The 17179-nt window shown below is 41.9% G+C and overlaps 1 long non-coding RNA gene across 1 annotated transcript in view; it reads right to left on the bottom strand.

Moving 5' to 3' along the window:
• The window catches only part of LOC125978743 (uncharacterized), a 40364-nt gene extending 29387 nt beyond the window's left edge, over nucleotides 1-10977 (bottom strand). Inside the window, exon 1 of the long non-coding RNA XR_007485132.2 lies at nucleotides 9595-10977. This is a non-coding gene — a long non-coding RNA (uncharacterized lncRNA). The remainder of the gene's footprint in view (nucleotides 1-9594) is intronic.
• Between the last annotated feature and the right edge of the window lie 6202 nt (nucleotides 10978-17179).

Genomic DNA, 17179 nt, shown 5'->3' with positions numbered 1-17179 from the left:
CCTGACGCTATCACAGGTTTTAGATGGGCGCCATTGTGGGTACGGGCTTCACAGAGCCCCACCACATACTGTTCTAACATCTGCTGCGAAAAGAAAACACCCTGCCTTGCTCCCTTTGACACAGTTTTTGGGTGCACAAAAGCCACCCGGTTCTTGTGTGATATCCTGTTAAGGCTGTTCTAGGGCCGGCCAAGCGTGGCCTTCCTTCAGAGAGCTGGGCCAACATCATTCAGCTTCCTCCGTGTGATCCGAGGCACACAACAAACCTTGTGGTCCACAGCTCAGTGGCCAGGGAGAAAGAACGGTCGCACAATGTCTTTTATCCGTACGTGCATTCACGGGGCATGTGGCGTCTATTTGGCCAACTTTTCATCAGCATTATTGATTGGTCATCACAAAAGACCTGGAGAAGTTCAATGCCTGGAATTTGCAATTTGATGACAGTGTGGAGATATATACTATGCCGACCACCATCTTGATATTGTGCTAAACTTTAAATGTTCCACTATAGTCCTGCAAGGGTCCTCCTACGTTACTCTGAGTACTAAAAAATTTTCTCACATTAAGCAAAACAAAGGCCTTTGTGCTGTCTACTGGGGCGCATATAGAAGCCATCACCCCAATAGACCCTCTGTTTCCACTGAGCTCAATTAGCCCAGCGCTAACTCTGTATAATTAACACCCCTAAGAGGGTAATCAAAGAGAATCGAAATTAATGGCAATGGCGGTGTATTAAGGAAGGCCTCAGAGTGGTGGGGGTGGTCCGAATCCAGACAGAAAAGACATCTCGGGGGCAAACATGATAGAATTACAAAATGAGCAGCTTGCAAACTGTCTTGGCTTTGATGAAGAAACGTTTAATTATCCCCCTGGTGGAGAAGGTCTCCTATTGTCTAAAGCTAATTTGTCCCTTTTGGCTACTTCCTCACCCCACAGGCTTGTCATTCTCAGGTTACCCCCCCCCCCCCCCCCACCTCCTCCTTAGCATCCCCACTCGCAAAGACAACCTGAGTTACTATCGGACACTATTTTGTTTGTTAAGCGTGGCCCTTTGGAAGAAGATGAAAGGATGGAGAAGATGCCTCCCACCCGGGGAAAAGGATCAAGCAGGTCAATTTCCTCAGACTTTGTCCCATCTTAGTCCACAAAGGCCACCTTTGGACTGCACCGGAGGCCGACTCTCCTCTCTCAGCCTGTTTGATTCATACAATAATGGATGTAGAAAACATGCCTCCTCAAGACACAAATCCTCTTAAAAACGTGAAACAAGAGCCAACACTCCCCTCAGCGGGGACATCCAAATAGAAAGGGATACCAGCTCAACACAAATTTGCAATGTGATGCTGTAAAAACAATGCTATTATTTGTATCTGTGCTCAGGAAATTCTCGAGAAATTTAGATCCTGCTGTGAATCCTTAACTAACTTCTGTTTACATTTCAAGACGTTCAATGCCATCCGGGCTTTGATTTCTTCCAGGCAGGACAAACGAAGAATATCCACAAAGCAGTTAAAGGAAATACTATGCTTTCTTGAAACCAAACCCAGAGGGCAGCAAACACAATGAAAATAGCAGGGGCCCTAAAGTTGAACCCTGTGGAACACCATACAAAATTGGGGCAGTGTGACTCAGCCTTTACTCTTTATATTTATCTCTGCAGTTCCCTTTTGATTCGCGGAGATAGTACGATTAAATGCAGCCATATTAGGCGCTGACAGTCGAGCCGGTTCACATTTAAATGCAATTTAAATTGGGCGACTAGATGGGTGGGGGCATATATTTGCATAGTGAATAAAAATTAAGACCTAATTATGCAAATCAATGATCAAATGTGACAGTGGATGGGTTTCAATTCAATTCATATCTCATTCTGTAAGACAATAGTTACTCGATAGGCCAAATGACATGGCTCCCATTTCGCTGCAGACATTGGCCGGTGTTAAATATTCAGTATTTAATTACGAGAGGAAAAAAAAAAAAGTGGGGAGCTGATGAATTAGTATAAGCTTTGCTTCTTAAATACACCTTGACAAATTCTCCTCCCTTAGGAATTAAGTCGCCTTTATTAATTTTGCATGGGGCCTTTGGAAGCAAAAGAAGAGTCCTGTAAATCACTTGTTAAAGAAGCAATGAGAGAAATTCATTGGAATAAAATTTCACCTCATTCCAAACATCCAGCCAAGTAAATTTCACAGTGCAAGTGTAATTATTGCAACATTCCAAAAAACAAACCACAATGACTCCCGAGCCCTAACTGAGCAATTAATTAACATGTGTTGAATATTTAAAGGTAGCAAACATCTTCTAAATATTAATTATGTGAGAGGAGGAGCACCGGCCGCGGCGGCGGCGGCACAATTCCCCAAAGAGCAGCAAGCACAAAATGAGAAGCACGGCAACCAGAACCGACTGAACTAACAAATTCTCCGTCTGACACGCAGCGAGCACACGGCCTCTTGCCAGATAAAGAATCTTGTTTACATACATAAATAACAGGAGCAAGCGGTCCTTCAACACGACAAATGGAATCTATTCTCGCAGTGTTTTACCCCCCAAAAACACTCTGGGATGTTTATGCTACTGTCTGTAATTAGCAGCCATTTAATACCGCGTCATTAAAAGCCAAGACGCGTCGCTTTGGTGCTGCTAGATGGTTTTTATGTGGACGACGTCTGTCGCTAGTAAGGCTTAATTAAAAAGACCATCAGGATAAGTACAGATATTAAAAGGGATAAAAAGGAAGAAAAATATAACTTTCATTCAAGCTGATCCTCCAGATTTGGGCAATCAAAGTATGTGAGATGAATAGCGGGAGGTAATGAACTGGCCAAACATGACATTTGCTTGGGTGTTAATTAACAAAGTTGTAAAACAGAGTTATCTGCCACGGCAAGCTGTTAAAATAGGAAAGTGGGAAAAGTGCTACTCTTTTTTTTTTTTTTTTTTCAGATAATTTCAGATAGTAAAAAGGTTTCCCATTTCAACATTTACCTCGCAGCAGGTTACATGTTAATTTTCGCAAACCTCGTTGATAAGAAAAACAGGAATATGTATTTAGGTATGAATACAAAGTATATGTATATACTGTATTTATATATGCACATAATTATGTATTCAAAATGTATACAAATATACAAGAAAAATATCAAATATGTTAGAGTGAAAAAGGGATATGATGTAATTTCCAGTATAAAATTAAAATACAAAGAATAATGGTTTAAATTTTGTTTTCACCGCTGTGTAAAAAAAAATCTCCACTGTGTTGTATGTAAAAATAAATATCCATAATTTCATGTAGAGTCTATATCTCTAAAATTGAAAACATTCTGCTTTTCATTGCAGTGTGACAATACAGGATGCAATTTTTCTCATTCAATTAACTACCGTAATAGCCTAATTAAATTGCTTATTAGTTGATATAAAATGAGTTCCCTAGTGTTGTGTGAAACTCATTGGTTTCTGGACTGCACTTGTGTAATTTGTCGCCAAACTCTGACTTTAGAGTAGCCAAAATACATTTTGTATATGCAATAACATAACGGGAAATATTTTTTTAATCAGGAATTAGTGTTGATAAAATACCAATTAGCACTTTTCCCCACAAATAAAATTGGTTGGCCTATTTGTTGCTAGACAAAATTATAACTACTCGTACAAAACAAGCTTCTTTTTTCACCACAGTGCCATCTGCAGGTACCGGTGGGGCACTGCCTAAACCGCCCCGGATTCAAAAGTGAGCCTGTTTATGTACAGTTGACAAATAGCGAGGTATGTAGATCGGCCCGTGAGGCGTGACGTGGTGTCATTGGGGAGGGGGAGGTGGTGGTGGGTGGAACAGGTGGAAGGTAATGAAGAGTATCAACGGGGTAATTGATGACCCTTCCTCCTCATTGGGGATGTTGTTGTGAGGCTTAATCTTTGTCATCAGAGTGAGAGAAAGAGAGCGAGGGACGGAGGTAGACCAAGAGGGTGAAGTGAGCAGGGGCTTAGCTGTGCCTCTCTCTCTACTGCGGGTCAAGTAAACAGGCTCGGCGGGGACAGCTCAGGGTCCGCCGTCTGACCAGCCAGGCTGAAAATGGCCCTTGTCCGCCGCTGCCATGTAGCATTTCTCCCTCCCCAGCTGTTTGTCCTTTGTCACAGCTTGTAATACGAAGAGCCAACATATTTATATAGAGTGGCCCGACCTCGCTGCTGCCTTGTATCTGGCAGCTACGAAAAAAAAACAGCTTTGTTACTTCTTAACAATTCATAGGGCGGGGAAGGCCGTGGCGACAGGGAAGCCCTTTGCTAAATCGCGGTTCATCGTTAGCAAGCCTGCTATATCGCAAATTTTGGAGGCTATTTCTTGTTCTACCAAAGTTTACTATCTAGATTTTAATGTTTTATAGCTATAACAACTACAGAAGATCATCTTAAAGTTGCTAGCTTAATGCTAACACATAATGGAAAATACTATTGAGGGGCTACATACAGTACTTGCTAATGTACCTAAAATTAAAACGGCTTAAAATTAATACTACTGGGGGGGTTTGCTAAATTGAAATACTTTTAAAGTGTATGGGAGGAATAGATATTTTTGATTTTAGAAAAATGATAATTCATTATATGTCTAACATATTCCCTTGTGATAATCGGGAGTCCTATATGTTCGTCTCCAAGAAAGATGTGTTTTTCCCCTCCAATGACAGGTGCATTGTCCCCGGCCGCATCCCTGGCTGGCCGCTGACCTCCAAGCCAATTAGGAATGTTCACGGCGAGTGATTTGTTTAGCTGTGTGCAGCGGCTGTCCACTCAGCAACATTTATGAGTGATTAGTTAAGCTTGGCCTGAGCTCTATGAGGAACCTGCGAGGAGCGACAAAGCCGCATTCACGCCGGCGGCCGTAAAGGAGGAAAGGCCAGGCTAGGCTTAGCGCTGGAACTTTTGGAGAACGAATGATGAGGCCAACAAAGACGTCCTTTGACAGATCGGCTGTGTGTTTTCAAGTGGCGAGCAGGGGAGGCCCATTTACGAGAAGTTACAAGATGACAGCAAATAAGGCTTTGAATACGATCAACTTTGGAGATGTCACTAAGGGTGGAACGGGGGGTCAGAGCTACTAATGAAATGACAAATTTGCTCAAATAATTGTTATTTATTATAAAAAATATTTATTATTTATATTTATTATTTCATGATATCCACTAATGTGTAGACTGTGATTATGTTAAAAAAATTCTCACAAAATATCAACAACGACTTGACAAGGTAGGAAATGGATAATACTTTTTTTGGTATTGGTATATTGGTAATTTTGAATAACTTGGTCAGAATATGTTTGAAATAAAAAGACGCTGATTGTATAAATGGTCCATGGTCGAAAATCGGTTCCCCTTGCACTGATATAGGCATTCTTATTAAATTTCATGTCTGCAACATCTCATTTGGTCTGTCAAGGTTAAAGAGTGCGAGTGCGACCTCTCGGCTAAATGAATAGTTCATTTCGCAGCGTGGCAGTCGTATCTAATGAATACTGTTAAACAGCCTAAATGCATTTCGAGCCCCCTCTGCATGGAAGCATGATTACAAAGGACGGGTATATCAAGTGGTCCTTTCATTTGGTTAACATGATCAAATTGACTCCCGTGTCACGAGAGATGACACCGGCGGTAATTAATTTCTCCATTAACGCCGGGGCCGATGTGACAGTCATGCAAACATGGCGAGAGAGCGCCGACAGCGGGGGGAACTCGAGAACTCCGGTGAGGCGGAGGAGGGCCTCGGAGAAGAGGGGGGTGGGGGGGTATCGCATGATCTGGCTGGGAGGAGACCAACGTGGTGCATTAAAATAAAACAGCACGTACGCAATATGCTCAGTTAGCATTTTTCAGGGTGGTTCTGAATTTACATATAATAATGAAGTTTTGAAATAAAGCTACATAATTAGAGCCTATGGCCTTTGCTTCTCTGTGGAACTTTGGATGGATAGACAAACGGATGAAAATCTAGGAAATGGATATTCCATCAATCTGTTCCAGCATCTCCACAAAACGACAAATGCATAAAATGTGATAAAATGAAGCTGTAATTTTTGTTTCAGCTCAATTGACATTTTGTTGCTCCTGGTGTGCTTAAATTACTTTATTGAATTAGCCTACTTACAATTTTATTGGTTTGCTGGCTTTGAAATTTTAAATTTGTGTTGCATTTTAATTTAAATCTGTATTTTTCTTAGGTGGAATCACAATTCTAGATCTTTACCAGGATCTGTCAGAATACTCTCACTATTGTAATCACAGCCTTCAAAACATACAAAATAATAAAAATATTTTTTTTTCATTTCTTCCATCAGTCTACAAATAATTTAGCGAGGATATGATTCCTTTTGGGCTGTGTTTGTGGAATATATTTACTCAGACATGCTTCAGAGGAAAGGGAAGCCTCAGATCAAAACAGAAGGCTTATGAACTTATTCCAAATCCCTCCCTTAGTGGATTAAAACACAATGATAGCCCCAAATAAAGAAAATACCCTGTTTTAATAAAAAAAAAAAAAAAAAAAAAAACATTTCCTATTTATAATGACTGAATGAATGCCGGCCTTTCGGAGTAAAAGTGAAACCATCCTGGGGCTTTCTCCCAGGGAGGCACGGGGGGCCGATTGTCGCGCATTTTCACCACAATGCTGCCATATGGGGAACAGAAGGATGATCCCGCTAGGCTCCCTGCCTGAGTAAAGGCAAACAGCCATCCACATATGCATAGAAGTGGTCATTTAGAGGTAGCGGCGCTTTTAGCATAACAACACATGAAACACGGCGGTCATTTTGTTTCCGCCAGGAGGCATTGTCAGCGGGCCTCACTGCCTCTTAAGGTGACTCCGTATGAGGGCGGATAAACTTAGAGGCTCGGGAGCGGTGTCAATAACAACAAGAAAAAAAAAAAGTCACTTACATGCTTCCTAAATCCAAAGATGAAAAGAAAACGGGGGCAGTCCATTTTCTCAAATCCTGGAAATGAGCTTAACTCAACACAAATGCATTTATTGAAGTAGATGTTGACTGTGTGTTTTAAGGATCAGTGGCTTAGAATTTAGAAGCAGCCAATGATAATTACATAAGTGAAAAGTGATTATTTTCGTCACGTGTGCATATTTGGCAGCCATTTTATACTATACTATTTTTATATATCATATTTTTGGCAGCCATTGCATTTAGAAAAAATAAACTACAAAAATAAATGGTAAACATCAAATATGTTTTCCACAAAAGTGATTTTAAAAAGTAGTCATATCTGTTCTTTGCAGACGATAAAGAATATATGACACCACCATATAGATACTGATCATTTGCATTGGATGTGTATGTTATGTATTAGCATTAGCATTACGGTAGCGGACTAAAATCTAAGCATGCATTGTATGTCCATCGGAAAACCCGCACCACATTTTGTATGACAAAAAATGGTGGAAAAAAACCCCCTCACAAAATCTTTTTCTATGAATATCTCAATTGTCTATGCCCATTTTTATGCAGCACTCAAGCAACTTTCAGGTATGAGTCTGCATTAAAAAAAAAATGTTAGCAGGAGTCGGTTCGCCCTCTTTTTATGGCCAAAAGCAATGAGCCGATTGGCCATTTATGTCTGGCTTGTGTATGGCTTAGTGCCGCTGGTCAGCCAGTCGGCGTGCAACTTAAGTGTATAGCGCTATTGTAATAATCACTTGCTGACGGGAGAGAAAAAAAAAATGGCGGCAGTGGAGCCGAACCGGCTCATCCGAAACTGTCTGATTATGACTTGGAATGGATGACTTGATACCTCCATTCGGCACCCATTAAAATTTTATAGTAAGACAAGAATGATATTTTGTTGTTTGGCGGCAAAAATGCATGAGCAGTTAATATTTTGTGAAGCAAATCTCTATCCTCAACTTCGCTACAATGAAACGCCGTTTAGTGCCGGGGAAATAGGAAATAGGCCAAAATCTGGGATATACAGAGATGTCATAAATACTACATTTTTTTTTATTAATACCATCGATGCTAATTTTCCTAGCCTGTTAAAGGTGTTTTGTATTATCACATTTGTTAGCATTAGCTAACAGACTTGTTGAAAGGTATATGAGAATGCTAAAGGTATTTAATTTGTTTTATTTTAAAGCGATCATTCTATTAAGATCTGCAAGGGGGTTGATTATTATTTTTTTTTACCGTTAGCCTTAAATCCTCTGTCATTTTTGCTTCCTCTGGCAAACTGACACAGCAACTAACAAGCAAGCAATGTATTAGCAATTCATCCATGAATCTGCTGAATGGCTGGATTAGTGACCTTCCCTATTGAAAGCAGGAGTGGTCATTTTCTCCTTCTGTAAGCTCAACCTTGATTCTTACCGTCGGGAGCTGATGGTAAATCATGACTCCCCGCTGAATGAACTCCGCTATAAGGCGACAAACTTAGTGGAAGTATTTATCGTGGGCGCGGTAATACACTGTGTTTAAGCTACATCCAGTGAAATATAGGTCCCGCTTTTAATATCCAGAGGGTGAAGCGAGAAGCAGTCAGGTGCTTCGCCATAACCAAATGTTACAGTATAAAACAACGTGTCACGCCGCTATTTGACATGAATGAGATTAGATGGAATTCGTTTCTAAGTGAGGGGGAATTACAAGCCTATCGGGGCCACACGCACGCGCGCGCACACACACAAGTAGACGCTCATCCGCCTGTGCTCACCCCCGTCGCGGCCCGACAACGGCGGTGTAGTCGGGCATGAACGTCGACATGAACAGGGAATGACCCCGCAAACCACATCCGTAACCACCTTGAGTGCTGCAGGAGGGAGCCGGCGCTGTTGTTTTAAAGGTCAGAGTAGTGTGAGGTCACGCTACCGTGAACCGGTGTCAAGCGGGAATGTTGTCTTACAAACACGTACAGTATTGTCTATATTTAAATATAGATTTTTTTTTTCCTCAGTAAATTATTTTTCTATATTTCAATAATGCTCATTTCTTTCTAATGACAGCCGTAAATTCGCTAAGTAACTCGCTGAACACGGCTAATTGTCCCTTGACATGTTCACCCTCATTCACATGAGTTTGCATCACACCAGGATGACACCTTGTGAAACGTGACCTCCACCTTTAACTCCTCCTGGAGAACAACACGTGTCAGCAGCCTCCCCCCAACATCACAACCACCACCACGGCATGGGCCCTGTCAAGGGGTGAAGAGGTTAGGCGCTCTGTGCCCGGTCTTCTTCGGGACCACCATAATGAGTGCTAATTACGCCGCCATCTGCGGGGTGGCCTGTGTTATGTAGACACCTGTTCATTAAAACGCAGGGAGAAACTTTCCCTTTTGCTGCATGCTCACAGCAGATGTGGGGGTACTCGAGTCACATGACTTGAGGCTTAAGTCCAATTAAGTTGGGCTTGTAACTACAGAAAAGTTTTCTTTTCTGTTTGAAGAAGAAACAGTCACGGAAACTAGCGTATGACGTACGCTAGCTTGTTAGTTTAACATGTTGCTAATTTGCCAGTTAGCAAATCGATAATGCTAACTCTCATAGCTGGTTGCAAATGTTCAAGCCAGTGATAAGGAAATATATTAAAGTTACCTTGAATTTGTCGAACAATTTCGTCGTTGTGATCATTCTCGATGTATTGCCTCCCTTCGTTAGCATGTATCCTTCCTCCATCAAGATGTGTGACCTGAAAGATGATCAAAAGAGATCACATTTTTGTTTCTGCTCCAAAAGATGCAAACGTTAAATATCAATCAAACTTAAGAGCATTGTAGGAATGGAATACCTCTGCGGTGCTAATGATTGAGTGAACTTTGCGTGACACTTTTCCAGCTCTCCAGGAGGCATCGCCAAGGTTAACCAGGCCATCGGGCGGCATTAAGAGGCGGCGGTGGGGTGGGTTTTTTGTTTGGAGCAGGAAGCCAATAAAAAGCTCTCCGATATCTGCTGAGGGGGAGCGCAGCCTGTCAATTGCGTGGCCCAAAGAGGTGATCTGCCATTACCGACTCTCGCAAGACTAATGAGAGCCATTGTGCTGCCAGCTCCTTGAATTATATGTCGATACTCATTCGAGGGCTTGTGTTGAACGCGGCCTGTTTTACTTGCTCTTGATGTGGAAACTGTCGACGCCTCAGTTGGCTACTCGTAACGCCGCATTTACAGATCACTGGGAAGTTAGCTCGTCAAGTCAAGGCATCCGAATATACTTTAAATCCTAACGTTTCACGTTTTCACAAGCCGATGATTGCCAGGCTCGCAATATTTGACCGTTTCCTCCGCTCATTTAACCCGAGCCGGTCCGACTCAGCGATGGTAAAGCGAGAGCCAATTAGGATGTTGACGGATTGAATTTGGAAGACAAATCTGGGTGTGTAGAAGGTTGACATAGCCGCTGCCTCTCTTTGGGTGTGTGTTCAGCTTCCAATTAAGTGCGGGGGAAGCATATTTCCCCCTGCTCGCTCTCTTTTTCTCTCAGCGGGATCAGAGTGTCTTCCTGACGGATGAGTCGCTAATGAGAGCAAATCTCGCTAAATCCTCAAGAAACATGATGAATGAAATTGCGTTCGGCTCGTTCATTTGTCGCTTCTACAGACGAGAGCAAACACAACATTTATCTCGTCAACAAATTGCAGTCAGTCTTCGATTCCCTGTATCGTTTATTTATTTTTATTTTTTTTTACTTTCCACCTCAGCTCAAATTTTGTATCAATATATTTCGCTCATTATTATTTACATTATTAGACAACCAATCTGTGTCCTCGTCTAAACGTCGAACCGAAATCGGTTACAAACGTTCTTCAGGTGGATGTCAGGCTTGGGAGAAGAATCCGACAGATGGCTTCGTCTTATGACTTGTATTAACACCTTCCACGTTTAATGAAGTGTTAATTGCTTTTGGAATATATAATGGGAGCGCTAGAACGCACGCCGTAATGCAAATAGATTAGCTCGCGGCCGTCCCCATTCAATGTCACCTTTACATCCAGTACCTGCAAAATACCAAAAGTTTTTTTTCAACAATGATTTTTGAATATTTAAGGTTGATTATTTGTATTTGTTTCAATCGGAAAAAAAAAAAAGCCTACTTCAGTAGCTCATCAGTCTGTTTTATCTGTGTGGATTGTCCTCAAGTGACCATAATTGCTCTGCTAACTTCAGGGGAAGTACTTTATTAAATTAAGTCATCTTTAAGGTCAATATACTTCTGTAATGAGTTGTCTCTTTTGATCATCAGAGGTGAGCTTGTACCCGGCTCCTCATTCTTTTTAATGGCCGCCCGCCGCGTCGTCGCCGAGCCACGCTAACGTTATTTATTTTATTTATTTATTTTTTAGACTCAAGTAATGCTTTGCATGCTTAAAAGCCATTCCCATAACTAAGTGTAATTTCCCCTCGGTTTGTTCTTGTTTAATGAGGTGCAGTCTTGTTTGTATGCCTCCCAATGTCACCAGAAAAGTCGTTCAAGCGACGGCCTCCGAATTAAATCAAACGGGAATCACCGCGCCGTGGTATTAAGCCGCTATATTGGTTTTAAAAAAAAACAAAAAAAAACAATGCCGTGCTCTGGTCACTTTTACATAAGAATTACTAGGCTTTTATTTCCTCTTCCCAACTGAAACTCTTGAGGGGTCCTAATGATGGAATGTGTAAATGACTTTGGGGTGGATGCGCTGAGGCGAGCAGTGATGGCGGGGGGAAAGTGAAAATGACCAACATTGATTTATCCTGACTGTTCTCTTGTCTGCTCGCTGCAGTCAGAACACCTCGCTGCATCCCATTCCCTCCCATTATCTCCCCGCGATCTCCGCAGTCCAATGACTTTCCTACAGGGTCATAAATACTTCCTCGCCGACCCCATACTGCTTGCACATCATCCCTCCCTCTCCCTCCCCCAGACTCCGCCTAATGACAGCTAAAGACAAGACAATGCATCCTTCGCCTGGTGACTGCCAAGCTCGCCGCCTCGCATACATTTCACAAGCGGCCGGCTGAGGTAAAGCAACACGGCGAGAGGCCGGCAGACGTATGTCCGACGCGCTTTGCATTTAAAATGGTACATTAAGGAAACGTAGCGCACGTGATTGATGTCAGTAATGACCGTGTTTTCGAAACACTAATGCTAACTGTCTGTATCCCCAAATCACTTCAGTTCTTCTGCATCACGCAAGATAACGCCACACAGATAGAACATCAAAATAGCAAATAATGGAGGAAAGGTTTAAAAAAAAAAAAAAAAATCGATTAAGCTAAATGAGCATAACACTATAATCTATGTTAGCATCTAGCTAGCATACTTTCATTAGATAAAATGTTTTGTCGAACATTTTGGTGTTTAAATATACCTGTACCATTTTTCATTTTGTTGAATGAGTCAGCTTGACTGACAAATAACAGCTTGAAGCAAGCACACTTGACCTCTTCATTGAGAGAAAATAGGAGCTAATGAGCACTTAAATTGTCTTTTAATGAGGTTTAATTTCCACAACATTTCCATTTATGACAATTGCGGAAATCCTTACGAAAAGGCTTTAACTAGAACGTTCGAGTCTTGGCTGAGGTAACAAAACACACATCCACGCAGCACTGTCAATCAATTGCGTTTACGCTAACAGAAGACCGCATTGAGTCAAACAGTCTTAATGGGAAGGAGACAATTTATCAAACACAATGACTCCAATTCATTATTTTAATGTGTTGGTCATCCAAATCAATTAGAGAGCAGCACGTAATGAGCTGCCGGGCATAAACAAATTCCTTTTCAGCACAAACATCCTATTAGTGTGCAGACCACGTTTAAAAAAAAAAAAAAAAAAAAAATAGGGTGAAAGAAAGGAAAGAGACATTTGGTTGTTATTTTTCACAGGGCCGGGTCAAGTGGGTCATTGTTACGGGGATTATTATGTGTACAGTCAACACGATGACTAACGAGCGAGCGGCGTTTACAAATAAAAGCGGTCTGAATTAACGACTTCTGACCATCGTTTTGACAAAGACCTGATAAATATTGATTTTTAATTGGTTTAAACGATGTTTGTGTTCTACTGCTTTCTATAATTGCCATTCAGGTGCCAAATTTACAAACGGCGTCGGCCATGATGCTTCTGAGCGACCGTCACAGAGCGCGGCACACATATTGTAAAGCGGCGATGAGCATATTCTCTGCGTGGGTCCGACTCGGGAAGAGACACGATTGGCTGAGCATTGCTCTATGGAGGATGCCCTCTAATAGAACGGCGTGTCGGGGCCCGTCGTTGTGCGCGACGAAGAGGCCTGCGTGGTAAATGAGTGCTTTAGCAGGCATGGCTAATGTGTGCGAACCTGCAGTGTTTAGCTTGCTGTTAAGGGTGACATTAGCGCACACGCAGACATGGGATGCTGATCCAAGCCTGCAGGTCCTTACGCACGCGATTGTGTTTCTGCCTCATTTCATGCGCCATAATCAAGGCTGTGTGTGCTTTTTTTTTTTTTTGGGGGGGGGGGAAGAGCTTAGCGCTAAGTCTGACTGTGTGTCATCCTCGTGTGCGTCGATCACACCCCTGATGGCGGTGTGAATGGATGCTTAGCAGAATATGGATTTCGAATTGGTTCAAATCCGTTCATGTGCAGCCGTCACCTTTAGCCAATGCCTACTGTTGGTGTAGAATTTTATCACGACTAAATTTAAAATTGTATTGGCGTAATATTTTTGGTGATACAACTCAAGCCCAAATGAAGTGTTCACTGGAATGTACTTTTTTTTCCCCTTTGTATTTTTTAGATAAAGTCACCAAAAAAGAAATCATGCTATAGAATCATGTGAACCTAAATCCAACTGGTTTTGACCGATTCATTGATTTTGCCACCCCCCCCACACACACACAAATTTCAACGTACAACAATGATAATTACATTCAAACAAGATAAAATAAAATCGGAAAAAAATGGCTGAATCTTTTCCAATTTTTTTCCAATCTTTCTGTATTGTAAAAGATCGAAATAATTCGCCTGTAACTCACAATTTTGCCATTGTAAGCTTTAAAGGATAAAATATTTTTAAAACCAATTATCCGATTAATCGGTTATCTCAAATTTTTTCGGCATTGTCCTCAAAAAACTGATGTCGGCTAGGCCGTACTTAAAAGTGTCTCTCAAACACAACATAATGGCAAAGCGCTAACGCAACAGAGAGGAAAAACAGATGTGTTAACCGAGCAAACAAATGTTGCAGTCTTTTCTCAGACTGACAAAAAGAACACGCCGATAGCCGGTGTCACAAAGTAGCCGTCCCTCTTGTTTACGCGTGTGTGCATCGCGTGTACGCGTAGCCCCGGCGCTCTCCCGAGCGACAGAAACCTTGTTGTGATTTATGCGGGCCCACATCCGAGTGCTGGTTACGCAGTAGCAAGACATCGATCTGACAAAGCAAAGCAAACAATAAAGAGGCGAGGAAGATGATGTGCTCAGTGGAGTGGAGAAATGGAGAGTGTACCTATAAGAGCTAATTATCTGAGCACATAATTCTTCGGGTTAAGACAGCGCTGCGGCAGAGAGGGCCCGGCCCGGCCCGGCCTCCGCCACGATCTGCAAGGTCACACTCTCTGGTCGGCGTGAATACGTGACGCTGCGATTCGTCGGGAAATACGACTCTGTGGTTCGAGTTCTTGGGTCATACATTGGAATTTTGAGATTTTTTTTAAATGGGTAGATAGTTTTTGAAGGACCTGGTTTACGAAAAATACAAACTTGAAAAATGATTATAATTTATTCTCAATTTTTACTTTGCATTCAAGTTTTTTTTTTTTTATTATTTGGAGAATTATTTTTAAATCTTAGCAAGCAACAGTACTGTTTGTTTAGAATTTTCTCTGCAGTAGGTTTCTGGTCAGAGAACAAAAAAAAAAAAGATTTAGTAGCAGTTACAGTTGGCAGCCTTTTTCCATTTCTGTTAATCTACAAACACTCTCATTTGTCTCCATTTATTTTCTTCAACCTACAATTGATGTTACGAGCTGCGAGGTTAAATGTTACCTCTTCTTCCACCGTCCGCACTTCCAAACTCATATCATCTCTCTCCAAGCCGGCGGAATAATAACATTTGCAATTATTGCTTTCTATCTAAGTCGTTCTCTGCTCCTGTAAGCAGAGATCTTTTAATTAGACACCAGCAGCAAAAGCAAGCAAACACTCCCTGTGAGAAAAAATAAAAGAAAAAAAGACTAGGGGGGGGGGGGGGGGGGGTCTGTGTGCTGGCTGCCATTAATAACATGATATAAAAGCAAAGGCAGACAGCCTCTGACACTTTTAGTAGTTGGGGAAACAAGATGTAATCTGTGCTCAGTGCCAGGAGCCGAGCGCGGCGGAGGGAAAAGTACCAGAAAGAAACAACACAAACAGTGCGCGCATCAATTATGAGAACATTATCTCTGGAAGGTTCTACCCGGCTCGGACAATGGGAGGGTCGCGTGTCATAAGACGGACGTGTGCTGGTTCCGCGCGCACTTCACTAGTCATTCAAAACATATGAAGGCTCAAAAAGGAAATGAATCTAAACCTCAGCTACCCCCCCACGCCCCCACCCCATCTTGTTTGTGAGCTTTTTGTTCTTTGCAGCCTTTTATGTTATACTGCAGCATTTTGTGTTGGCCGCGAGACGACAGAGTGCAGGGGATGAGGCTCTGGTTAGTGGCACCCTTGGCACCCATCTAGGCTTGGCATAGTGCTGGGCGCGCTCCACTGGCCTTGAACATGCTGAGGTTTGAATCCAGAAATGCCTTTGTGCAGCACAGGCCACCAGAGGCGAGCTGGTGGGCTGCTTCAGACGGTTCCCCTGCTGCACGCCACCAGTCAAGGCTGTACTCGTTTACCCGTGGAACACATCTCCGCTATGAAAGTGCGTGGACGTGAATAGAAAATTGGATGATAGTAGGGCGAGGAGCCATATTTGGAAACTTACATCCTCTCTATCGGAGTAAGATTCCAGATCGGATACTCGATGGATCTATTTTGATTTTTATTTAAACGTATTTTGATCATTTTCTGTAGGCGTCAAAAACAGGATTAAAGAGGAGGTCATATTTAAAAAGAAAAAACTTGTCTGAAATACTTCCTGTTTTTATTCTTCTTTCGGATTTACGGCGTCAAACAAAATAGCGTGACGTCATCTAGCGGTACTGTGTTAGCATTAGCGTTGTCGCTAAAATATATTGAGAATGAAAACAATCATTTCTTCTTGCAGCTTCGGTTTAAATCCGTGTTTACGTTGTTGACTCATTTGAACATTCTTTTCACGCGTAAGGTCTGCTTGTGTCATTGTTTGTTTGTTCAATATACAGCATGAATTCTAATTTTGGCAGCCCGGGCTGGCCACATTACGCATGCATGGCAGTCTGGGATGGGGTCCAGCTGGAAGCATGCAACCCCACCAACAAACCAGCAATAGCTGAGTAGTTTCTTATTTCCCAATGGTGTTTGGAATACAAATAGAAAAGAGAATTACCTATTCAGTGGTAAACATGTGGAATTGAAACTTTTTCTTTCCATTCCTCAAATATAATGACACCGTTGTAGATTTAAGGTTTTTATCTCATCTGTGCCAGGAATCGCTGATAGGAGAGAGAGGGGAGATATGTTATATTTGGATCATTTCCAAATCCTATTATGACGATCTATTTTCTCCTTACACAATCTTTTTTTTTTTTGGCTGGTTCATTTTATAGATGCTGCCTGTACAGCAGCCAAACTGTAAAAGCGCATTAAAATAGCATGTTAGGCTAAAAATAAACAAACCAAATAAATAAACTAAATAATTTCCCTGGTGCCTTTGTACCATTTCTATTTTGTCACAACAAAGGCAGGATGAAGAATTATAGTACACCTCATTTTTATTATACCTTATATAGCTTAGAGAACTTAGATACAGCTAGCTAGATAGCTTGGCAGAAATTGCAAGCACAAACAAGTCTTTAAGTCCACTAGCTTAATGCTAATGCTAAATCCTAACGGTAAACAACGTAAATAAATGCGAGGGTGTTCTTGATCTTGATTAAGATACGTTGCCCATCACCCAGTTTTCTGTTATTGAGGGCTTCTTCCCTGGAGCCCGTCTGTGGTTCGGAAAACAACCCTGCCGTCACACGAGCTATTTGAGTTTCTCGTCCCGCTGCCTTAGCCAACACGCCTCTTTGCGATCGCCCTCATT

Source organism: Syngnathus scovelli, chromosome 12 (genome assembly GCF_024217435.2).
Source record: "Syngnathus scovelli strain Florida chromosome 12, RoL_Ssco_1.2, whole genome shotgun sequence".
In the NCBI taxonomy this organism is placed as follows: Eukaryota; Metazoa; Chordata; class Actinopteri; order Syngnathiformes; family Syngnathidae; genus Syngnathus; species Syngnathus scovelli.
This window is presented reverse-complemented; position numbering and strand designations above follow the sequence as displayed.